Source organism: Grus americana, chromosome 4 (assembly GCF_028858705.1).
Source record: "Grus americana isolate bGruAme1 chromosome 4, bGruAme1.mat, whole genome shotgun sequence".
In the NCBI taxonomy this organism is placed as follows: domain Eukaryota; kingdom Metazoa; phylum Chordata; class Aves; order Gruiformes; family Gruidae; genus Grus; species Grus americana.
The window spans coordinates 77,872,344-77,888,130 of NC_072855.1; positions in this window are offsets into that span (position 1 = coordinate 77,872,344).

Consider the following 15,787-nt stretch of genomic DNA (forward strand, 5'->3'; position numbering starts at 1 on the left):
TGAGATTATATAGATATATTAGCAGTAAGCGATGCTTCTATCATCCTTCAATTCAGCAGGGGGAGCACAACTGGTCTGTCTGTTGCATGACAACACTACTGCGATTCTGTAGTAACTACGTTGTGTCTTCCAACATAATTCGTAATCATCTGGATCGTATTTAAAATCTTGATCCTGCAAACGAATCAAGTATACACTTGACTGTACACATAGGAGTAGTCTCTGTAGCCATGAGACCTAGTAATCTCTGTGTGACTTCAGACTCAGAGACGTGGACTCAGTTACGGCATCCCCCTGCTTCCCTCCTCTCTTGCACAGTCTCAGTCATACCTCCTGAGCAAGGAATCGACACAATTTGCAACACTGCAATGATGATACAAATAATCCTAGTACTGTCCTAAGGGAATTAATTATGGGTTGAGTCAAGGGGCGAATGTCTTCCCATGGCTTCTAGGAGGCTGAAGCACGTTCAGGATGGCACGCTGCATCCCCTGCTTCTGTGCTTGAGTGCAGGCTGGGTTTTGGTGATGTGCTGCTGTGGGACTGGGTTGCTCTGCATAACCCCTCAACACAGCGGGGTGGAAAGGGCTGTGACTACACAGGAGATAGTCTGTCCTTTCCAGAAGACAAATGAATCGCTATTGAATAAAGAACAAAATCAAACAAAAATAGCAAGCTACTTAGAAATCTTGTATTTCCTGAAGTATTCTCCCACCACAGTGAAAGCCCTGATTAATTCTCAGAGCCTCTTCTCTTTAAGAGGCACTTCAGGAGGGCCGGATCACCAAAGACAGGCCTGCGCTGCCGCAGTGTGATCACAAGAAACACGTGCGTTTCTCTGTGCGCTAGGCAGAGCCATTTCCTACTGGTGTGAGCAGGGCAGAGCTCAGATATGAACTGCACATGAGGCAGCCACCATGTTCTCCTACCAGCTACATCCTCGTCTCTCAGAATCTTTCTGCCTCTCTGAGGAATCGCTCCTTCTCCCTTTCATTCCTTTTCTACCAGCACACTGTCCCCATGGTTTGAAGCTAAGAGTTTCCCGTTCAAAGGGGCTGCAAATAGGTAACAGTCTTAGAAAGTAGGGGGAGAATTCCCTTTCCCCCCCATTTCTTTCATTTTCCTGCCTTGTCCTGCCTTTCTTCTCGCTTTTATCATTCCTTCCTCTTCTCCTCTCTCTTCTCCCCCTTCTCCCTGTGTTTCTTTCCCCAGACAAGCCGGACATAAATAAAATGTACATGTTTAAAACAAACTCGCACACATTATAAAGAACTACACTAATATTGATCTCAGCAAGGCTATTATTAGATGAAAAAAGGACAAAATGTACCCTATAGTAGTGATGTTCTAAAAAAATACAGAGAAGCATTGTGAACTTTTATAAGCCAATTTACAGAAATGTAAATTTAGTGTGTTAGTCCCTATTAAAATATCTAAGCCACCTCACTAGCAATCCTTGGCTTCAGAGTCTGTCAGTGATACTGCACCGAGAGAAATCTCACCATGGTGACTGACCTTCTCTCCCTCTCTCCTCCCTTTCATTTACTCTCCATATAAATCAGATACGGAAGTTTTATATTTTTAATAGTATCCATATAACATCCTCCAACTGAAACGTAGCCTACAGAGGCTACAGGACTTAAGTCGTAATTTTACAATGTCAGAATCAGATACAGTAAAACCACTGGAAGTGTTTGCAATTGTGCATCTCTAGGGTTGCGATAAAATAATCTTAGCAAGAAGTTAAGGGAATTGACTTCACTGTGATAATGGTGGCTGATTACTGATCAGCCTTAAAACCACAGTGGTTTGCTGTAGTCAATGAGATGTTGAAAAAGCTTGAAGGTTTCCTCAATCTAACTATTCAGTCTATTGGTCTCCCTCATGCCTCAGATGGTAATATGATAACATTTACCCTATAAACTTTTTCCCCTGATCTAGTACCCAACTTGAGTACAGGGCCAAAATACCTAACTGGTTTTAAGATGGATCTAACTATTAAATGCCATAAAGCATGTGGGAAAGCTGAGGCATACTGTGTTTAAAATAAATAGGCCCAAGTTTACAATGAGTGAGCACGGGAACCAGCAGAACTAAAGAGCACTGATTGCTACTGAGGGGCCTCCACCTCAGTACATTTTTGTGTCAGGTATTTTTCACTGAGGGGCACTATCCCCTAACTAGGCCCTCTCAATTACTACAGGGCATTGTTTTTAAAGGATTTGGCTAGAAATAGTATTTTTGCTCTTCCAGACAATATTTGCTGTTTGAAGCTTATTCCTGACTGCAGACTGGCAGAGGTGCATGTTTTGCCTGTAGCACAGAAGCATTCTCCTTTATCTTAACACTGCAATATTTCTTCTCTTTGACATAAACAGTGTCCAAAGTACTCTAATACCATCCACACGCAGCACAAATAGAACAAACAAGGAATGATTTATGCACACTTGACTGTGCTCTATATTTTATTAGATGAAGATGAATTACCGTGCTGGACAGGGACACATTCTTCTGAAAAATCCATCTTTGTAGATTTCTGGTGCTCGTTCTCATGTCTTCTGCAAATGTATTTTAGCACGCTATCGCTATTTTCCACTTGGTGATCTCTGCTGTACCACACACAATATACGTGGCCCTGAAGGAGTATTGAAGCAGGTTCCCTTGCTAGCAGACTGCCATAGCTGCAAGATACAGCTCCCGTTATATCACTTACAAATGATTCTGCTCTTGTGTTCTATGACAGATGTCATTTCCCAATTTCTGCCAGATGTTGATGATGTTATTTAAGGAAAAGAATTAATCCTCTCCTTCTTTCCTTCCATCATCATATTGTACGCACTATACTCTCTGCCTTCGTAGTCACTTCTGAGACAAGTCTGTCAATTTATATACAGAGCAAAAATTTAACTTTGTTGACATTTGACAGAAAACTTAGGGTTTGCATCTTGTGAGAACTCAGATGTACTGCTATAGTATATAAACGATGCTTTCTTCTAGAGAAAATCTGTATTTGAAAAAGCAAGAATTGTTGATATGTGTTCACTTGGTATCAGAAAAGGCCCAATACAGTTTGTACTTAAGTCATTGGACAGGTATATTAGCTTTTGCTGAAGCCAACAAAGCAGTAAATTAACAACAAACAAGCTAATTTTTCCCCTTTTCCTTTCATTTTCTTCAGCTTTCAAAATGAAGTGATCAAGCTCAAATTTAATTTGTCTCCTCCCACAGTATCTCCCTCTATACCTATGTAAACACAGAACAAAACCGATTTTCAAGCTCCTTCTTCCAAAGGTAACATAGTGACAGCATTCATGTGAGACAAGCAGCATCACAGTTTTTAATAAATCAGTCTTTACATAAGCATTTCTAGAACTCTTCTAGAACTGGCAGCATAATGAAGAATGTACCCTACCTTTTGGTTCTCAGACCAGCATATTAAAATACTTTTCAATAGTTTTGAAATTTCCATGAATACTTTCTAATGAGATTTAGGGTAGTACTGTTATTCTTGTGTGAATATACATATCTGTATGAGAAACACATTCTCTATCTACCCCCGAGACTTACATTTAAAAGTCAGGAACTGAGGAGAAAAGCAAATGAGAGATTCAGCGATCATCCAGGAATAAAGCAACGAGATTGGAAAGCTAGAGGAGGAACCGCTAGAAGCAGTACTTGCATTACGGAAAGGTGTAGTGGCTTGCAGCCCTTTGCATGTGTTGCACTCCCCAAAATAGAGTGACTCATCGTACTCAGATTGAAGGCAAGGAACTACCTTGGTCAAGCCCAAGAAGTCAAACCCACCTACATCCACAGCAGCCATGCATACGATACAAACAGTGCCAGAGACAGGTGGTGGATCAACGGTGTGACACAAAGCTGTATTCGTGAACAACATTGGGAAAGGACAGAAGGACACAAAACCAGCTACCTGCCTGGCGTTTTAAAGTTTCTTTCAAAAAACAGCTATCTGCGCACAGTACAACTCCAAGCAGTGAAGTATATGGCTACTGTCCTAGCATTGTACCGTGTTAGTATTAATCATTACGAAAGACATTTAAAAGACAGTGTTGGACTGCTAAGCAGTCCAGTGGTGACCAGTCATTTACGGTTCGTTTAGAGACTAACACACGTGCCTACCTTTGAAATGGATCGGCTGAGGCTACTGAAGAATTATTCTACAGCAAATGGAATAAAGTTTTTGTAAAGTTTGAAATTACTGTCTATGTTCTTATTTTACTCAGTCTTCTATTTTTTTTAAACATATACAATGATTGTGAAAGATAAGATTCTCAACAAATGAACTTTTCTTATTTCTCCTAGTCCCAGCAAGTGAGAGGCAAACCCAGACAGCTTCATTTGCAACAGGCAATACTCTGTGATTTCAGGGTCACAGTTAGTACGAGTGGGTAGGTACCTGTTCCTTCACTGCATCACAGCTAAGACACCAGACAAAACTAGCTGTGGTAATGCTGGTTACCTTCCCAGCCAAGGGCATCCATTGGGAACTCAACTGAGAACTCTCACTTCAGAAAAGCCACTGAATAGCAATTAAGAGAGGTTTATTATGAATTCCTTCTGCATGCAAAGTTCCTGACTTAGGAGGATTTTTTGTGTGCCAATAAAAGTAGGACCAGGTCTCAGATGGCAGTGATTTCCAAATGGTGTGGACACAAGCCAACTTGAAATACCAGCTCTAGAAGCAAAAAGTTCTATGTGTGTAATGATGCCCTTGAGACACCCAGTTATATAGGTCTTTGCTTTAAAAAATAATGAAGCATATCCTTTCTCCCACCCCTTTAAATCAAAAGAATAATATTTTTCCATATAATCAGGAGGCTGCATTCTCAACACGATCTAATGAGTATGATGACACCTCCTGTGTTCTTCGAAGAAGTTATATGACTATTGCACAGAAAATGTCCCTCTCTTTTGCAGGAGACATTCCCTAGTGCAACATATTTTCTTTCAGCCTTAATTGAATTTTGAAGCATTCACTTGTTCATGTTGTTGTCCATGTAAGCTTTTAATTTTTCTTTTCTTTATTAGATGCACAATTTACAGTACACCTTCTACCAGGTGAAAGAATAGAAGAATAGAAATCCAACTTTACATAACAGCCGGCAACATAAATTTTTAAACCAAGCCAAGAGTTAGTATAATGCAGTGTTAATTTTTGTATGGTAGATAGAATATGAAACATTTTTATATCCCTAGTCATTAGCAAACAGAGTACATTAGTTTTACACACAAAGCACCTCATCTGAGAAATATGTGTATGTGAACAGAGTCTAAGGGAATTTAAGAGAATAGTAAAGGATCTAACACACCTATCCTTACATTTCAGTCATTACCTCTACCAGATGGGTGGAAACCATGCTGACCAAGCAGATACTACACCTCTGCACCACTCCCTACCAATAGGCCAAATCAGAATTCACATAAAAGCAATAAAAAAAGCAAAACCAGAATACTCAAAGCAAACCATAGCATCTCTCTGGAGCATCTCTCCTATAAGGAAAGGCTGAAAGAGCTGAGACTGTTCACCCTGGAGAAGAGAAGGCTCAGGGGGAAGGTCACATCAGTGTGTACAGATACCTGAAGGGAGGGTGCAGAGGGGATGGATGGAGCCAGGCTCTTTTCTGTGGTGCCCAGTGCCAGGACGAGAGGTGATGGGCACAAACTGAAACACAGGAGGCTCCCTGTGAATGTCAGGAAACACTTTTTTACTGTGGGGGAGACTGAGCACTGGCAGAGGTTGCCCGGAGAGGCTGTGGAGTCTCCATCCTTGGAGATATTAAGAAGCTGTCTGGGCATCGTCCTGGGCATCGTGCTGGGCAACCTGCTGTGGGGGACCCTGCTTGAGCAGGGGGCTTGGACCAGATGACCTCCAGAGGTGCCTTCCAACCTCAGCCATTCTGTGATTCTGTGAAATCAAAGGATTTTACTCTACCTACACTTGCTGCTGCCGTGAGGGCATTCTGTCACAAATGTCTTAAACCTAGTTTTTGTAGATTCTCAGAAATCACCGATGAGATAACTGTTTGACTTGCTTGACTTCCTTGAGAACAAATTAGTTCTCTTCATATACACTTTACCTTTTCTTACATTATTATTTTGCTCCTGTAGACCTTATTCAATGAGGCAAAACCTTCACTGATTTTAATGACAACATTGCTGTAATAATTCCTGCAGGGTTGAGCCCTAGAAAATCATCAAACTTTTCTTTTTTCTAATTGTGTTTTTAGAGGCAAATTACCTGTGGTGCTTCCTGCCGTTTATTTATGCTTGAGAGTGCAGGAATACACAACTTTCAAGTCTTTTGCTGCAAAGCCATTCACCCTGATGGTAGTTGATATGATTAAAAACCAAAACCTAGTGTTTCTAACTCATACTTGAATTTAGACTGATGCTATGTGAGCAGCCGTATAGCCACTCTGCTCTCAGGTATGGCTGGATGGGCTTCTGTTGTGCCAACTTGACAGCTCTAGCCAACCTTGGCAGCTTCTGAGTTTTACGAGTTACTTCACTTTAAAAGCGGTCTGTGGTGCTGAGGCCTGAATAAGTACAAAATATGTTACCATCAGATATACAAACAAATTCTCTGAGGCACAGTAGATGTTCTTACAAGAATGTTCTGCTTTGCTTCGTTCAGTCTTCTTGGTCTGTAACTTTTAGACTATGCTGAAACTGGAAATAATTCAAAAGCTGGAGGAAAAAAAAAATCTCATTTCAGAGAAGCTTGCAGTGATTTTCAAGGAAAACTTAATTCGTTTTCTATCCTGGTGACCAGAAAGTACATCTTTTTCTTTTGTCAAACCTGAAAGAATTATGGAACTTAGACACAAGTATATGTCATGATGCTAATGAAGCTTTTCCTTAGTTTCAATTCACTGTACACAGAAGCAATCAGAATGAATTACATTCAGGAAAAAAAAAAGAAAAAAACCACACCAAAAAAACCCCTCCAAACCAACCTAAAATCCTATTTGCTTCTACCTTTGAAGAATTTAAGGAAAGTGTTTGGTGAATCTAATTTGTTTTATTCCCATCTTGATTATTTTTATTTCAGTTTTCGGGGGGGGGACACGACACGTACGGACAGGGAAAGAGATTCTTCTCTTGACCTTCATTATTTACATAACTTGAAGTTGATCACTCTTTTCTACTGGTTGATACTTGACCTATACTCAAAAAGAACAGCCTGAAGAACACTCCACTTCAAAAAATTAAATGAAACTACTACAAAGTTCCATGGACTTGAGTCTTTGTTCTTGTTCATGGAGCTATATATGTCCTTAAAAAAAAACTATTTCATGTCATTCTTTTTGGGGAAAATCTGTGGAAATAGTATATGTGAGAATGCGACTGTGAAATAACTCTTGCTTTCTCTAAGCCAGTTTAAGATAATTAACTGAAGGTCAAAAAGGTATTTCTCTTGTTTTTATTTTTAATACAGACACAAGGATGTGCACTCTACTTAAGATATGAACCAGGTGACAAGTATAACTGATTCTTAGATATACACATCAGAGTTAAGGTCAAAATAGAAAGCTTTAGGAAATACTAACTTTATTTTTGTTCAACAACCACTCACAGAATTTAAATCAGTATTTATATTCATGTGATAAGTATGCGCACAGTGATCTTTCCTTTATTGCACAGTATAAAATTCTACCTTTCCAACTTGTTAGCACGTTGGGATGGGTTCCCTCTAAGAACGAGTGGAGATGGTGTCTCTACATTGCTCTGAATGTGTAAAGAGGGAAGAAGAGAGAGGAATAAAATCTGCAAACTTCATTAAGATGATAAATGTGAAAAGTTTGTGATGTACGTAAATGGTCAGGATTGTGTTTTTTTAATCAAAGCTAGAAAGTTCCTTCTACAGGTTGCAAGAACAAGGCATAGACTGAGGACTTCGGAGAAAAGCAGAAGAACAGAACATGTGACCATTCAAATGAAGACGCATGTGAACGCCTTAATGGTTTTGCCTTACCCCTACTGAACACAACAGCAAACCTCTTTAAGTAACAAGTTGATGAAAAGCTTGTGTTTAAACTCATAACAAGGTTAGAGTTAACAAAAAATCTTGGTTTAGAAATATTTGAACACTTTATCCTAATACTTATTGCCAAAATTATTTCCTATAAGCCCTGGACATTGAACCCCTTCACTTTGTTAACTGCTGGACAAACACAGAACAAAACTGACTGTGTCTACTGAAGAATGCAAATATCAGGGAAGAGATGAATACAGACACATCAAGGACACACAAAGAAACCTGCCTGAAATAATATTAATGCTTCCAAGTAGTGCAGGTAAAATAAAGGACAAAATAACTGAAGGGGATGAAGTAGGAGGATCACAAGAGTCGGAGGACGCTGGGTTAAGGAAGCTGAGGTGAAGATCAGTGGGGTTGTGAAGAGCAGTGAGAAGCTGGAGAGAATTTATGAATATGGATGGGATCTCAATACTGCTTTCCTTCCTCACTAAACCAGTCAAACTTTGAAGCATCTCTATTCATGGGATCCTCTTCTCATTCCCATTCCTCCCTCCATGCAGCCATCTGTAACAGAGCTTCCCTCCCCAACCTATCCTTCCAGCAACAGCTGTATTCTTGCCTCTGTATTGTTTTGTTTGTGGCTGTGATAAGTGGAGAGAGAAACTGCTGAAGGAAGCAGGATGGTGATGTGCAACTCTGCAGAGGAAAAGGAGAGTTTGGCTGCTTAGGCAATAGTTGCTGCTCAAACAAGTGTCCTGTCTCCTCTGGCATGGGCAGAATTGCTCTGTGCTGCTGCCGTTAGCCCATTGCCCTGGGGCAAATGCCTACCTTGCTATATCCAAAGCTGACCCTAAGTCAGAATCACAGCCACAGAAATTAAGATGTGTTACATTAATATTTCTAGTGGTTTGTAACAGCATGGGATTCTGTACCAGCCACTATACAGGTAAAGAGTGTACAAAGTAGAGGAGACCAGATCTGGTCTTGTAGTCATCTGGTTTTGGTCACTAGTAGCAGAAATACGAAGCACCCTTTTTGTAGCATCAGGATGACTAGGATATGTGATATTTTCATTTATTCTATATATTAGAAGTACTAATTAGTAATCTGAATCCCTTCCAGATATCCTGCAAATAAGTCTCTTACCATCATAAGAATTTCATTTGCAGGAGGCTGTACAACTTACTAGGCCTAGCATAAATATATTTGAATAAACAATCATTTGCACAGAGTGAAAATATACGAGTCAATGGAAGAAGCATTTTTTTCTTATCCCTTACATCCTAACTCTGACATGCACTGACATTTATCTATGGTATTTCCTTCAATTGTTCTCATTAAAATTGGACTACAGTTACTTGTAGCCTTGCAATGTGTTAAAATGAAGAAGAAAAAAAAATATATTTGAGAGGAGTTAATTTGGAATTAAATTAGTTTCTTCACAGATCAGAAGATATGTACATAGCAGAATTTTATTGAATTATACCAGCATACTTCACTATGTAAGAAAGAGCAAAGGAGAGTGAGACATTACTCCTCACAGAATTGCAAAGCTATACCCCCAATCAAATCCAATCAAGAAGAGAGAAAATAGAATATGAAAACAATTCTGTTCTGAAAGATCATTTATCTTTTTTTAAGGCAGGTAAAAATAGAACAGTTTGGTGTGCCAAAAATTAGTTTTAAACATGGGCCTCACTCAAGTCAGCAGGCTTTTCTCCACTGCCTTCAATAAGGGTCTTTTCTAACCTAAAAGGTACCGCAACCCACCTGGGATAAGTCTACTGTGACTTGGTGATGATGCAGGAGGTCAGATGAGTCACTGGACCAGACACTGGCCATCTTTTGAGGACGGTGATGTCAACCCTTCTAGGCTCAGCTTTAGAGAACAGGAAAGCATTCCAACCAAAATACATATATGTATGTACTTCAAAGGGGTTAATTTTCCAAACCGGAAGAAAACATGAGAGAAATGGATTGGGAAGAAAATTCATACAGAAAAATATCAATAAAATTTATTTTAAATCAAAACCATACTGTGAAGAAGGAAGAGAATTCCAGGCAACTTCTGATTCAGCACATAAATTAAGGCAACAATAAAAATAAAGCCAACTTCTAAATCTAGGGATGGAATAAATGAGGAATAGATAGACAGCAGTACAAATTATAGGTTAAAAAGTACGGAAATTTCATATGGGTTGCTAAAGTCATAAAGACTCAAATCCACAATGACCAGAGGCAAGTATCTACAGCTGTTAATAGAGATGCAGAAGAGTTGGAATTACTTCATAAATATTTTTTCTAAACTTTGAAAAAATAGGACTGGTGCACCTGTATGGTGTGAAAATAGGTGCCTTCCAGTTGCAAAGAGGATGCTAAACCACAACCACGGGAGAGTAAATGCTTTTTAGTCAGGAGATCTAGATCTAGAAGCCTAAAATTTTGGCTCAGCAATTTTTTACTGATAGAAATTTTTAAATACATCTTAGAATACCAAGGCACAGATAGAACATTAAGGTAACCAAAATCTTGTGCCAATTGTTTAAAACCTCTGTATGGTACACTCTGCAAATATAGCAAATTCATAAGGAAAATATACCTTGGTGAAAATCAACTCAGGTAAATTGCCTTCTGGAAAACAGGATGGCTGAGCTGCAGCTGCAAGCCAAAAAAGGGTTATGACATTAAATTGTGGCCCTCAAATACGTGCAGGAGACAGAAGACCTGGAGTTCAACATAAGAGGAACTAGCTAGACAGAGAAAAGTTGGAAGTAGCAATGTTCTAAAACAGAAACTGAGGGAGAGGAGGAGGATGGGATTGGGAGCAAAAAAGGAGTCAGAATAGGATATTAGAATCTATAGGTATCAAAAGCAACTAATGAAAACAGGTATGGAGAGACATGATTGATTTCAGTTTTAATTTAATAAAAGCTTAACAGCTTTTTTTTTTTTTTGGTGCAAATCCACTGAAATAAAAATTGACTGTAGGTCCAATAATCTCTTTGGCTAAAAACATGGGGATAGGCAAAAATGCATTTACCTATATTCTTCTGAACTAACTCCAAAGAAAATTAATAGATTAATTTTAACCTTCATCCCTACTGGAGAAAAGTAAGCAAACGTAACAGTGTTAGTTAAGGATTCAGCTGGTATAAAAAGTAGACGTGAGTCAGATCTGCATAAAACTCTCTGTGTCCTCAGGCACTTCTGGTGGCAGAGAGGCCGCTGAGCTAGACCCAGAAGAGCTAGATGGAGAACAAGCAGCCATTTACCAACAGAACTTAACATGGACTAAAGAGCAGCCTGACACATGGGATGAACACGCAGCAGCGTCTTGTGAGATGAAATGACTCAGCAGCTGCTGGTGCTAGACCAGTTGGTTCAACGTAGAGACAGAACCTAAGCGGAGCAAGAGATTTCGACTCAAGGTGGGAAAAAAGGGGAGGTAAATGTATGCATCTGGCCTGACATATGTTTTGGCTCAGCTCTGTGAAAGAAAAAAGATGTCTTGTAAAGAAATGTCACAAAGAACAAGTGATAAATAATGAATAAAGATTCTGCATTGTTTGTTTCTAGAATATACAGAGCATCCTGCTAGATGCATTTGCAATTATCATTCGTTCTGCAAAGCCTTAGTGTGATTGCTTTAACCTTGATTTTAAGACTGAGGTAACGGTAATGTGCAAGCATATTGGTACAGCCATGGTATCAAGGAAAGAATGGTGAAAAGTGTATTTATAAAGCAGTAAAATCACATTAAAACTGCTATGCAATAAAAACTACATTGTAGGCAGCATCTGGGAAAAGGGTATTCACAAACCAATAATATCCTATTAAACCTAATGTGCAATAAAAGCATACCGTAGCAGAATTCGTAACAGACCAGGGCCCAGGAAATGGGTTTTTGACCTTTTCCAGTATTGCTAGCTGCAACTCGGCACTTCAGGTACTGCTCAGGAAGCACCCAGGACACAGCTTGGGTTAAGAAACGAGGTTTTTCCCTCATTAATCAAACAAACTTGCAAATGTGGTCTGTTAACCAATTATGCAGCAAGTAACCTTATTAAAAAGTACTCCCGAATCTAATTGAACTATCCTGATGGATAAAAGAATGAAAATATGTGTCTGCTTCAAAAAACACAGCCTTCAAATAGCACATGGTTGTATTTTCAAGAATGTTATGCTCCTGCACCCAAACTGCAGTCAGAATAACTGTATTTGAGAATAAATAATAGTTTGGGGTATTTTTTAGTGGCTAAACAAACAAGCAAACTTGTGAATTGACCCCAAATGATTCTTTAAGGGTTTTTCCTCACTAAATTCAATCTGCTACTATACTTTCATTTTTAAATTTTCTTTTAAAGTGACAACAAAATTAACCTCACGATACAATTCTGAAATAAAAAATGTTTTTCACATTTTGTTTTCAAAGCTATAGAATGTTTTGACTTTTCATTTTGTGCATAAACAATCTGCTGAGTTCAGTGCAAATTTACAGAAATAGTTTTGATCCGTTCAAGAGTGCATGTTTTTAATAACTGATTTGCTTACAATTTAAACCACCTTTGTTGCATCTCTGATTCTTCCCTATAGAACATGTAATCTAAAATCCACTAAAGTCGATTGGAATTTCTGTGTGTCAGTGAGCAAACATCAAACTCCCCACTGCTCAGACACTGTTATACTAAGGGAACTTGATACAGAAAAGCAAGAAAAATTAAAAGTAAACATTGGAAAGTAAAATTAATGTTTGTTAGAGCTGCAGTGGCTTAAATTCTGATGCTACTCTGAAAATGTAAACAAGCCTTTCTCAAAGTAAGCTGCAAAACAGGACACACAAAGCTATCAGGGTACAATGAGGCTCCATAAAGGTACTTGGGATATAAAAAAGAGCAAGAAAAAAAGAAGAAATGTTGTGGTTCAAGTAAGATTCTGCAATGACATGGAGATACAGTGGAAGCTCTTGGGGAGACCAAGTGGGTACCTGACAAATTATTTCATTGAGGACAACGTTCACCTCTCCTGTGTCTGCCAGCAAGAGATTGGGGGCGCTGATGAATGGCCCCCATCCCTTCCAGGACAAAGCCCATGCGAAAGACATAGGGTTCTCGGAAATATCACTGCAAAGGGCTGATTGACACCAGTGTAAGCAAGGGCAGGATTTGACCACATTACGGCCCTTGGGGAGATCAGAGGACAGAGTTCTTCATGTGCCTGATAGATTTTGCATCTGACAAAGAAATCTAGGTTCTGTGTGCTGCAGACCAAGTGTAAGTCCTTCTGGAAATCTTCCTGAATTCCAGGCAACAAATGATTTTCCTCTGCACCTTAGGAGATTTTTGCCAGATTTGTTAGACCAGAGCAAAACTCACCACTGCTACTGCAGATACATCATGCTCCTTGCACTACTAGTCTTAATAGCTACTGTGGACTATGTACCCTGGAAATCCACACAAATTCAGTATACCATTACAAGATCCTTCATTTAGTTCCTTACCAGAAACTCATCTCATGTACATAATTACATACACAAATGTGCGGGCCTCATGTTTTAAACATCTGAAAAAAGCCAATTAAGCTTGCTCCTGATCCCATTGTTTGTTTCTTTTTACATTAAGGCTTCTTTATAGTTAAGATCCCTATATGGGATATGTCTCCAACAAAAGTAAAATAAAAACAAGAAGCTGAATTTTTTTATTCTTGTATAATGAGCTTCTAGTATGGCACTTACAAAGACTCTGTTCTTATGTAAAATAAGCAAGCGGGATTAAAAGAGCAAGGGCTGTATTTTACGTTCACTTATCAGCTGTGGCTCACAGTTCTTCCATGAACTGTATTATCTAATTAAAAAACCACTGAATGTCATGTTGCTCAGTCAGACTATATGGGAAGCTGCTGTTCTCTTTCTGAGAGTGACAAGCATCACAAGAAACGTGGTGGGATGAGTGACACCAACGGCAGGGAAGCCTAAACCCAAAATGGGACAAAGGCAATGGAAAAATATTCTTCCAAAGTGACTCCGCTTATTTTGGCAGAGATTTAGATCAATGTACTTGGGACCAAAATTTGGTTTGGCATCTCTTTTTTCCCCAGTGTGAAATGAAAAAAAAAGCGTAAACTAAAGATACATACAGGCACTTTTTCACTGCAGGATAAGAACTGAGCACAAGTTAGAGATAAGCAAATACAACTCTCAAAAGTCAGAGCACTGATCTCGAACTTCTCGACGACTACTGTTTTTGCAAAGCTTAGTGAAACAGGTTCCCTAGTATAATTTGGGCTGTGACAGCCCCAGGTAAAGAAGCAAAAATTAAATGTTTACATACTATTTTTTTCTGCACTTTGTAAATTTAAGAAAATGCTAGTCATGGATGAAATTTAAATTGCTTTTTACTTCATCTGAAAGAGACTGCTAATGTCTAAGCAAATTTTTTTCTTGAGGTAAGAAAATACATTTTGGGTGTTTGAGGGTGGCAGATTTTTATTTGAGCAGGTGGTTGATGTCTGCTTTTACCTGGATGCTTCTTGTGAACGTTATTCCCACCGAAGCTACAGGCAATCACTACATGAGTGAGCTCTCAATGCAGCAGATGATCACCCCCGATACCAACATGGTGCTCGATGTTTAACATTAAGCACATGCTCAAGTACTTCCCTGAACGAATGCATTTTAACAGCCTTTTGCTCAGGACCTATTTCCCAATTACAAGAAGGGTTGAAAATAAAGTGCTGAGATGATATTCGAGTGTTTCTTTAACTCAATTTGTAATCTGATTTTTTTTCCACCAGGGAGTTTATTGGTATAAAAGGATCGATCTGGCATTTGTGCATTCAGCCCTTTATACTGAAGCAGTGCATGTCTGCCTTGGTCTTACATGATAATACTGGTGATTGCAATTATTTACTATTGAAATGATTTCTAGATTATCATGCTAAATTTTTTTTAGTAAAAATTGTGAAGTGGGGAGGAAGGAGGAAGCTTTCCATCAGAATACAAAGAGAAATGATTGCTCTCCTCCCAGACTAAAGTACCAACTGAATACATTTAAAAGCAATGTAGTGTTTCAGGCCTCTATTTTTCTTCATTATTTCCCTTCTCATAGGAAAATCACAATGATTTGATTGAAAATAATAATTAGGAAAGTTGCTGTTTTGTTTCACATCATGAGAAATTAATCTCTATTTTCATCAGTCAGCAGGAGTGAAACTCCTCGGTGCAGTAAGCCAGAATAAGGGCTTCTGTGCACCACAGAAATCCAATGTCGACGTGCTTCTGACATTCGTCATCTCTAATACCTAAACTTTGTACTAGTTCTCTGACCAGAAAATGACCATATTTGGAACATGATGTACCCTAAAACTGCACCACTCTTTATCCATATCACACTGTTACTACTGTCTAATTTGTTGACTAGCTTCACCTCAGGGTCTCTTTAATCACTACCATTTCCCAATTTTCTCTTGCTCATTGAATGCGTGTGCTCAGGATTAATTTCCCCAGGAGATAGCTGTCTGCTTTTTTTTCCACGTTGATTCTCACTTTGCATTTCCAGTGCATATACTTTTCTCACTAGGCACTATTTTTTTCTATTATGTCTCCACTCCTGTGGTGTTTATAGCACCTCTCACCTCAGTATCATCTACAAATTTTATTAACCTTCTTTTTCCCCTTCTCCAAAATGCAGCTTTTTTCAGTATTTCTTTATGATGAAGCATCCTCCCCTCCATCCTCCCCAACAGAATGACAGACTTCTTAAAACAATGACTTAAAGAAGTCATTTTGTT